This window comes from Ptiloglossa arizonensis, chromosome 5, assembly GCF_051014685.1.
Source record: "Ptiloglossa arizonensis isolate GNS036 chromosome 5, iyPtiAriz1_principal, whole genome shotgun sequence".
Classification (NCBI taxonomy): Eukaryota; Metazoa; Arthropoda; class Insecta; order Hymenoptera; family Colletidae; genus Ptiloglossa; species Ptiloglossa arizonensis.
In genome coordinates this window covers 11,836,311-11,847,132 of record NC_135052.1, presented here as the reverse complement: position 1 = coordinate 11,847,132, position 10,822 = coordinate 11,836,311, and the positions used below count along the sequence as shown (strand labels likewise).

Here is a 10,822-nt window from a genome sequence, read left to right as displayed (position 1 = left end):
ATTATAATTAGGAAATTATATCAGTCCCCTTGGTGCTCGTTACAAGAAAGTTCGATGATTGAAAATAGTCCGAAGAGAGTCGTGTTCGGATTCATTTTTCATCGGGAATACCCGCAGATTCGTCGATAATTCTCTCATAGAATTACAGTGAAAAGTGTACAAATTTTTTAGTGTGCACCAGTGGTCGACACACAGATACGCATACCGTATCGTTTTGAAGTTACGGCCATAGAAAGCATGTAATGCGAGGCTCGCTCGCTGTTGCTCTGTCTCGCTTGCTCTCGGTGTATTCCGCTCACTTTCCTCGCGCGGACCGTACCTACGTAAGAGGTTCAGTCTCGGCTCGAGATCAAAACCGCTACCTACCTCGCTGTCAAGTCGACCGGTGATCCCGATTTAGTCACAGGAAAGTATTCGAATTATTGTAACTCTTCGATGCATATTTTTTTACATATTCAAAAATTAGCGAAACATTCTCTTTCGACTTATATTTCTATGGAGAGGGTATAATAATTAAATAATTCTTTTGGTTTTATTCGTATTGTACGTATACAAATATTTATTTTCCAACGTATATTCAACCGTTACTTTATTTAATGACATATCGCAGAAGCTCTTCTACCCAAGATCGAATAAATACATAATTTATGTTTAATCGTATCGAATAAGTACGTGATTTATCCGTTCATTTCTAAAATAGAAGCGAATTGTTTATAAATTCTATTACCGTACGCCATTAAAAGACACACAAGTTACATAATACCGCACAATGTAAGCATTTCCAAAGCATTGTAACTTATCTTTGAATTTAAATACCTTCAATGTGACGCAACAGCTAGTATTTTGCATTTTCGTAACCGTATGCAATCGAGTGTTAAATTCGTATATTTGCTAAAATCTTCAGTTGTAAATGACTCGAAACGTTTCTGGCATTCTCCAAGGAGCATATATTCTACGTACAGGAACGAATCGCAACGTCTCTTAGAAGCGTGTTTGCATTTTTTCGGTGTTTGCCTCGCATTGCCTTGCCAGTAACCCGGTACGTAATCTTTTAATGTCACGTGTTCAATTTTAATACCCGTTCAACGTCAATAAATTAGACAAAATTGACACGAGAAGATACGACCAAGTGTACGATGATACAGATCTATGCTCAACGTTTTTCATCGATTATACACGACCAGAGGTACCGTTAACGCCATTCCACCATGAAAAGTAAACGACAAGAAAGCTACCCCTCAGTGGTCTTGCAACGAGCTCCACTCGACATTATACGTTTATTGTAGCAAATTCTATGTTAACCGTCGTAGCATCGCATTACTGAAAATAATGTGTTCGTAATAACACACTAGTCTCTCGATTATCCGATGGGAAATGATGGCAAACTGAGTAGCCGGTCGATCGTTTCTTTAGCTCTCACGCTACTTTTAGATGCGTTCTCTCTCGTGTGTTTTATACCTACGTCTAGCCGTCTTTGCATATCTTTTTATCTGTCTAATAAAAGGTTCACGGTCGTAGATAAATAAATAAATAAACGAACGAATAAATTTCACCCGGGAAATCGAACTATAAAGTAATTGCTGCACGAAGCTCAACAGTTATCGATGTAAATAGATAATCGTTGAAGTTTATGTGCTTTTTCTAGCACGAATCGCTTCGGTAACAGTTTCCGGAACGTCTGAAAATGGAATATTAGAAATTCATTTCGAACACAGCTTTTCAATGATGAAAATCAAATCAAATTGTTTTAGAATTCCGTGTGGCCTTTACGAACGATAATTTGCGATAATAATTTTTAACGTTTGAAATTCTTCCAATATTGACGATTCTCTTGCTAATCTTTTTTCGGAACAAAAATTTTATAATCAGATTGTCCTTTGACGATCTTTTGCTAACACTTTCTCGAAACAAAAATTTAACAAATTGATCGTATTTTCACGATTCTTTTGCGAGCCTTTTTTCGAAACAAACATTTCTGCATGAATAATAATACTAAAGGTAACTCGAGAAATCTCATCGTTCTTTCTCTGAAACACTTTTCCATGTCATATTAGTAATGTCAGACAGACTTTAGAAAGTGTGACTTCCAGGTGTTTGAAATCCTTAGAGAATCATCGCGAACCCCATCATTTTCCAGGAACAGTTTTCCAATGTCATTTCGACGGTCCTGCATGAATCACATGAAATGTAACTTCGAGCCATTCAGACTCCCCAGAGATCGAAGCATCGTCCATTCTCTAATCAAATTTACTTCGATGATCCTGCTCAGGCCTTATTAAAGATAACTTCGAGTCCTTCATTCTCCAAAAGCCTTGTATCGGGCATTGTCAATTTTTAACCATGAAATCTTCCAAATTATCGTAAACTCGTGCACTCGTTTGTATTTGTTAAAATATAATTTTGTAATATTGTTTCTACAATTTTTTGTAAATTAAACTGTGCAACAGATAAAATCTCTAGAAGCAATCGTCATCCTTTTGAAAAAGTTCTCTTCAAATTCTGTGTAGATTTTATCAAAAGTTAAGAACGAGATATTAAATTATCACATATTCGCTACCATTTTCAGAGATACCTTAATAAAGTTTTCCTAAAAATAATGTTCTAAATAGGAAATCTTCTCAATCCGTGTTACTTTATTTATTTGAAACCTTCTCAATCCTATTTTTTGAGTCTTATTCGAATCTTAAAGAAAACTAATAACCAAGGATTGAAAATAATTACGATAAATATGATTTTGCACAAATAACTTTTCACTGTTGCTTCTGCAATTCTATAGACGCTTTTTTAAACGTGACTCCGTGCAAAGTGAAAATCCTCAGAAAAACATCGCGTCTTATCATCTTTTTGCAAACGTTCTCTTAAGAGTCCTGTAGATCTCATTAAATGTCCACAAGGTCGTTCGAACCACCATAAACCCTATCGTCGTCTTGCTAAAATAGTTTCTCAGTGTTGCTTCAAACTAGGAAGTAAAATGGAAGAAGGAAGGTACCTCGAGTGAGAGGATATGTAAAATCTGTCGAGAAGAGGGGAAGTTATGGGAACATGTGGTTGGAAGATGTGTATGAAACGTAAAAGGAGATGTAAGGGAAGATATAAGAAGAGTGACACGAGAGGGGATAGAAAGTAAGCAGAAGGAATTGAATAATTGGTTAATAAGAAAGTAAGAGCAAAGTATGTGTAAATAGGTACACCCGTTACATCAAGAAGAGTGACACGAAAGGGGATAGAAAGTAAGCAGAAAAAATTGAATAATCGGAAAATAAGAAAGTAAGAGCAAAGTATGTGTAAATAGCTACACCCTTGAAATCAAGAAGAGTGACACGAGAGGGGATAGAAAGTAAGCTGAAGGAATTGAATAATCGGAAAATAAGAAAGTAAGAGCAAAATATGTGTAACTAGCTACACCCTTGAAATCAAGAAGAGTGACACGAGAGGGGATAGAAAGCAAGCAGAAGGAATTGAATAATCGGAATATAAGAAAGTAAAGGCAAAGTATGTGTAAATAGGTGCACTCGTTACATCTCCCACTCCTTCCTACTGCTTACATTATTTCTTAATACCATATGTTCTTATCCTATTGTAATTAAATATATAGTTTCACCTTATATCTAGCACACCGATACAATAGGTATACCCGTTACTTCTCCCACCCCGTCTCACGGTGCTCCCCCACTCTTTACACATGGAATTCACCTTACCGTTCTACCTACATCGGTCCCAAATTTTACGAGAGCTAACCGTACGTCACCTATTACGCTTACGTGTATACGAATAAATCAACGAGATTGAACAATTCTGAACCGATTTTAAAAGAAACAAGTGCATCGTATCGTGTTTCTAATCTCGAAACCGTGTAAAATTTGATCGTTATTAAAGTAGTCTGGTTCTGGTTGGATTAGACCAACGTATAGTTGTTGCTTCCACGATATGGATTTCGTTCGTAATTCCGCAACTTCTGAAATCCCCGGGAACGGGACACGAACTTCGCGAGTTCGAAACACTGATTACACCGATCCAGTTAATCACACGACACGAAAAGAAGACACGAGGAGAACGGTCGACGAACTTCGCCACGCAACGCAAAGTCATCGGCGGTGGGGACGAGAAAATCGATGCAACTGTTAATACGAGTGATTCACCGAGTCTCAATTATAGTGTAAACGTGCAAGACGTTACGTACTCGTGTTCATCGAGGAAAGCATCGAAGACGTAGGTACGTCGTCACGGCGCACTAGGACGTTCGAGTTTTACAGAATCGTTAAGTAATATATATCTTTCTTGTTTCGATGTTTGGTGGCAATTATTGTTGAAATTTCGCAATATTTTTAATACGGTGTTACCTCAACACCCGAACTACCGACAGATTTCTGAATATTAAGGTATAACTTGTATGTATCTAAAAGTAAACCAATCGTTGAAGAAAAAGAGGAATTTTTATAATTGACCACATGTGTAGAATAAAAATAGATACGACGTCTTTGAAAAACATGCTATGGAATATAAAGCAAACTTCATTATGAAAACCGTTGAAACCAATCATTTCGACTGGTTGGTAAATCGTGTTAACAACGTTTGAATAAAAATGTTCTCGCATACTCGTAAGGGAACATCTGGAATTAGCAAAAATGTTCATTGAACGAGTTTCCTTAAAATCGACAAGCAACAACGGTAATAGGGTATAATTTTTAAATTGAATTGATAAACATTTGTGAAAAGTTTCATAAAAATCATTCTTCGACAATTTGTAATGTTCTTTTTTAGGTGTATATCGAAATTAAAGTTTATGCCGAGCAGATACAAATTTCGAAACTTCCAAAATAGTAAATTATTTTTCAAGCTTTAAAACTACTTTATTTCTCCCTCTAAATCACAAATACGATACAATAATTTTTCTACAAATTCCAAATCTGTGTCTTATGTTTTTTCAAGAATCTTAAATAAACGTTTCCTTCTGTTTCTAAACCTGTATCTTATTTGCTCCTGAAATTTCAAGAACCCCTAGCAGTTCCAAACCTCCATCTCGTTTTCCCCTAAAATCTTACAGGAAAGCCTCTTGCGAGCTCTAAAACTCCGTTTTATTTCATCCTAAAGTCTCGTAGGAATTCTTCCTAAAACTCAGTCTCACCCACCCTTACAATCACATCAAATTCGTCTTCTTCAAATTTGAAACCTCTGTCTTGTCCGCTTTCAAAATTTCGATAACTTATTCTTCTTACTGTCGTAAGACCTACCAAAAATTCTCCTTATCGTTGCTTTTGCAACATGAACGTATTTGTATAATAAGAAACGTTGTGAGTTAAAGTTAAACAAATTTTTCTTCTGCATGAATTTTTAGTATAATGAATAGTAACGAAGATAAAAACAAAACACGTTTTTGTCCAAACGATGTTGTGTTATCTCGATTCGTTTGTTTTTAACGTTTTAATAAAGATGTTAAGAAACGTTTTAATTTTAACGTTGATTATCAAAAAATGACGATTCTTTGATCGAAATGTCGATCGAAAGGAAATATATTAATCAAAATGTCGATTATAAGAAAATCTATTAATCGAAGTGCTGATTATAAGAAAATCTATCAATCAGAATGTCGATTATAAGAAAATCTATTAATCGAAATGTCGATTGTAAAGAAATCTATTAATCACAATGTCGATTATAAGAAAATCTATTAATCGAAATGTCGATTATAAGGAAATCTATTATCGGAAGTAACGAATCGAGTCCATGCAGTGTCATGAGTTTGAAACTGCACACTTGTGTGCGTATTATGATACATATGCTCTTTCAGTCGCTATTTCACAATCCACTCAATTTATTAAGCTTGTTTAGGTTGAAGTCTTATGTCTTATCTTCATTATGGTATTAACACTTATAGTAGGTACCTTATAATCATATTTCTAGTATTCTCGTGTTCCTCACTTTGGTCTATAAACGTCAGTCCAGAGAGTTGTCTCAAGTCGTTCGTTTCAAACTGCCTGGTCTACATCTTCTAAAACAGATTGTAGTTCATTAATAGGAATTCACGCAAATTGATCGTAATTTTCAATTTCTATAAATTTATAGTGAAAACTAAAAAAATTCGCGAAGAAGACAACTCGAAGAAATGGTACACCAACTCTCCCTAAATGTCGTTTCCATCTACTTATTGATCCTAAGCACGTGAAAAAATACTTGAACTCTTGGACTTCGCAAGGGTATCGATAAATTCCACATAACAGCAAAAAGACGTCTAGATTTAAATTCCGACCACTCACCTTCTGTCATAAAATACATGCAAAAACCAGTTGTAAACCACAAACCAACCACACTCTATAATAAAGCAACCAACTGGGAAACATTCGAAAACGAAATAGAAAAGTTCGTAAACTGCAACATACCTTTAAAAACCTCAAAACAAGGAAAAACAGCAATCGACGATTTAAAAATATAATACAGGAGAAACAAAAAAAAACACCGATCAATATAAAAAAGCGCACAGACACGTATTCTAACGACATAATGTGAAGAATAAAATACAATAGGAAGCTCGAAAAAAATTGGCAAAGAAAACCTCGTTTAATAAAAAAAACTTTGAAACACGACCAATAAAGACACGAAGGAAACCCTGTGGAATTTTACCAATAGAAGATTTTTACAATTAGATTCAAACTGACTTCAACCTTTGCTATGGAAGGCTACGAGGAAAACGAAACAACCTATACTTAGTACGTCAATGATTTTGAAGGACGATAACTGGGCTAAATTCGACTCAGAAAACGCAATAGCCTTCGAGAAACACCTGTGCAAAGCATTCGAAACTCGTGTAACAAGACGTAAATCAGTAACAGGCAAAAAAGATAACTTCTCCGAATCAATACCCCTACAAAAAAACCAAACAATGTCCAGAATAACGCTAAGAGAAGTTAAAAATATTCTAAATAATACTGAAACAAAAGAATCATCCGTCTATGAAGATATTAAAATAATCAAAGAACTTCAAGGAAAGCTACAAAACTGGATACCATAATTTTCAATTCTATATTAAGAACGAATTACACACTTCCGAGAACAACGGAGAACAGTTCAGGTGATAGTATTGCGAAAACCTGATGAAGATCCTCGCCAAGTATCTTCGTACAGATCCATTTCATCGCTACCGATTTCATCGAAGATTATTTAAAGAATAATATTGAATAGACTGAAAGTAATTGCCTCGGAGAAAAAAAACTTTATTCCAGACCATTAATTCGAATTTCGTAACAAACACGTAACGATCTAACGAGTCCACGGTGAACCGTATCGTTACATGTTTTGAAGACAAACTTTCATAGCATTTCTAGATATCGAGGAAACCTTCAATAAGGTGTGGCACAACATGCAACGCTATTGCACAAAATTGCAACCAATTTTCCGGTACCATACTACCGTCTAATCAACTCGTACATAAGTGATAGAAAATTTCAAGTCAACTACAGGATGAACGATCGGTACAATATGCAATCAACGCAGAATTATCGCGAAGAAGCGTACTAGGACCGTTTCTTTATAATCTCTATACCGTAGATATGTTTATCTCTCTGTCGCAGTCCCAGTCAAAATTAGAACTGTTGATTCAGATTGGTGGTTATATTTATAGCGGACACGAAATAAAGTTAACAAAAGGGAAATAACTATAAGAAAAATGATTTCCTTTGATTTTTATTTTTAGTTACACTTTTTACTTTTGCTTTTTACTTTCACTATTGTCGCACGTTCGCTCAACTCGAAGGCTCGCACAAGAAGAAGGATTCAACCGGTCTCCCGTTTCCGTCTCGCGTGACTTCGCAGTGTTGCCAACACGAGACCGGTTGGACTCTACACTCGTTCCCTACATTCGTTCCAACCTTAACCCGATCCAAGTCATTTGTTTCTAACAAGAACAAACGACGACTCTGTATAAATCCGTCCCAAGGAATAGACCTAGAAACGATTCAGAGTTTACTGTCGCTCCGTAGATTTAACCCTCTCGATACCATCGGTTTAGACAACCACGGGAGGGACCACCCTAGGGTCCAAACGGACCCGTAATTTGACCTTGTACAAACACTTCGAGTAAGAGATCTACTATTTCAACGTACCTTTCATAATTTCCAAGGCAAGTTGTGTCAACGGAACGATCGAGCGATGTAAAGAAGTTTCCCTGGGTCCGGAAAGACCCACGCGTACCACAACGAAGTCGAAACACTCTCCCGAGTGTCGTGTTTCCCTTGAAAATTTTTCCTGACGGCTAATTTCTTTCCCATGCACGCGTGTGATTCTATTATCTCCTACGATCGAACTACGCTCCACGTGTCTAGAACATTCGGGAACAATAAGTCTCCCCTTGGAATAAAATACATCCTTCGATATACATCCTGCGTGTCCCGAAGAGATACACACCGAAACGCTCGTCGCGGTTGTTATCGAACGAGAACGATAACATTGTTCCCTGGGAAACAAACAACGTTTCTCGTGGTCGAGAAGAACACGTGCATAACAACGAGGTAACCGAGAACTTCTGGATACGGAGCTCCTCGATATCAATTTCGGTCACCTACTCCTACTTCCGGAAACGGCCGGATGGACGAGCGGACGTCGTGGGCGTGTTGGATCGCGATCGAGATGAATCTATCTCGTCTACTAAATACCCAAGGTTTCGTTCGGTGAAATCGATGGGTTTAGAGAACCGAATCTGGTATCCCAACGAAACAATCGTATCTTTTTTGACAAATTGGAACCCGATATATTAACTTTCTCGCAGCTCGATGCGGAATTATTAAAATGGCCAATGGTATCGTGTCTAACGATGATACAAATCGAACAGGTTGAAACAATCGGAAAATATTTGATATTATCGAAGTCCTGTCAATATATTTATCGTGACCCGTGTAGATAGTGTTGTGCTAAAAAGTTTGAAATATCGTCTCGTCGGCATTAACTCACCTGTGTGCACCATCTTTGTTGCTCAATATTATTGACAGAATACATACAGAATACACCGATCATAGGAGTGCAATAATTATGAAAGTATATTTTTCGCGCGTTACTTTAAATACGATACTTAAATTGTATAATAGTTCGAGAAATGTAAATGTATCGTATTGTTTGTAGTATACCTACAGAGTGTATTAAGTGTTATTTATTTATTAATGTCAGAATTTTACAATTGAGTTTTACTCAATGTGGAAAGGATTCGATCGATCGAAACCAATAATTCATTAATTTTGAATCAATTAATATACAGAGATTTCGTTAAGAATATTAGAAACAAAACTATAGCTCTATAATTAAAACTGTAATTCATCCGTTGAACACTGATCTGGGCTTTGAATCGGTTATTTCGGGCACTGGTGCTCTTTTGGAGTAGGAGATGATTCAACATTGATGACGACATCAAACGTGAATGTGCGTCAATTTTTGCATCCAAAGAACCAGCATGGCGTTGCGGAGGAATGCAATTGCTTTTAGAACGGTGACACACGACCATAAATCGTCGTACTTGAAATTGTGTTCTATCGTACTTGTCATTTAATGAATTAAAATTTTGAAATGTGCAATATATTTTAGGACATCCTAATGGAACACCTTTTAAATCTGTTAGGCTGTACAGAATGCACAAACAGTTAAAATTAATCTATTTATTTACGGAATAGATATTCCTCCAGGTAATATATTTTTCTCTATAATTTACAGTTTGCATAAAATATATTCATTGAAAAAAAATTTCGCCACATCGCATTAAAGCTGCACACTCATTCCAACGAATTGGCCAAGAAATTTCTCAACAACAAAAACGAAACTAAACGACCAAAAGGAAGAAAACCTTTAAATTTATGCACATAATAATGAAATAACAAAGCCACGTTCATTAAAATTTTCGAAGTAGCGCTAATGAGCGTTGTTTTCGTGCTTGTCTATTAATCATACATCCGAATCTCTGGTTGGTCTAACAAAGGCCAGTTGTAATTTTAATTAGAATAAAAAAATACATATGTTCTACAAGAGTTTTTCAACTAATTTCCAAAAACCCCTTTTTTATCAATAAACCATTCTTTTGAATAAACGTATTCTTGAACATCAAATAAGTAATAATCAATCGAATAAATAATCATAAATACTCAAGATGCACGAAGCACGTAACTGCTCATTTTTTCACAATTTACAATATTCCAAAGCCTCTGATCCGATAACAATCGCCTAAATTCACCACCAGAGAGACTGCGATTACTCTCGTGTCTGATCGAGAAATTAAATAACAAATGAGACAAAAGGATCGAAAATCCTAGAAAAGTCTAAAAGCTCTTATCGATGCAAGATCGTTAAATTTTACGTGGAATACACTCCGTTGTGCAATGAATTTATATCACTGTACAATACAAAAATTATTATTGCATACCGATTAGGTGCAGTAGATATCTTTCATATTCTACGACAAGTTCACTTAACCTTGGAGTGAAAACTAACAGCAGGTGCTTATCCACGTTCCAACCATCGCGGTGCACCGCCTCTATTATGATATTTATTAATAAATACGATATCTATTTCTCTCGAAGGAACTTGGATCTTTGTAATTGATAACGAACAACAACGATTCCGTTTGCCACGTGACTAATTCGTGGCACTGCTGGAAATAGGTACCAGCAGTTTAAAGTTTCTAAGTAAATTCGCAACCGATGCACGAGACAGCTTTCAACCTGATAATAACTCTATTACCAAACACCGGGTAATGCTCTGTTACGAAACACCGAGAGACCATTTGTTCCCAGAAAATTCAATGAAACTTTCTTCTCAGCCGCGAGCACCCAGAATATCATCACCGTTTCGT

General features: G+C 36.2%; 1 protein-coding gene and 1 long non-coding RNA gene across 3 annotated transcripts in view; both read left to right on the top strand.

Annotated features, from left to right (window-relative positions):
* LOC143146800 (uncharacterized) overlaps positions 1-9,876 on the top strand; it is a 34,515-nt gene extending 24,639 nt beyond the window's left edge. The window contains exon 4 of the long non-coding RNA XR_012992082.1: positions 9,691-9,876. This is a non-coding gene — a long non-coding RNA (uncharacterized LOC143146800). The remainder of the gene's footprint in view (positions 1-9,690) is intronic.
* LOC143146799 (beta-1,4-glucuronyltransferase 1) overlaps positions 1-10,822 on the top strand; it is an 84,182-nt gene that overhangs the window by 44,621 nt on the left and 28,739 nt on the right. Inside the window, exon 1 of one of the 2 annotated variants that reach the window (XM_076311444.1) lies at positions 851-1,039. The exons of the other annotated variant lie outside the window; for it this stretch is intronic. The gene's annotated coding sequence lies outside the window, so the exon portion shown is untranslated. Of the gene's footprint in view, positions 1-850; positions 1,040-10,822 lie in introns of those variants that run through there. 2 annotated transcript variants of the gene reach the window in all.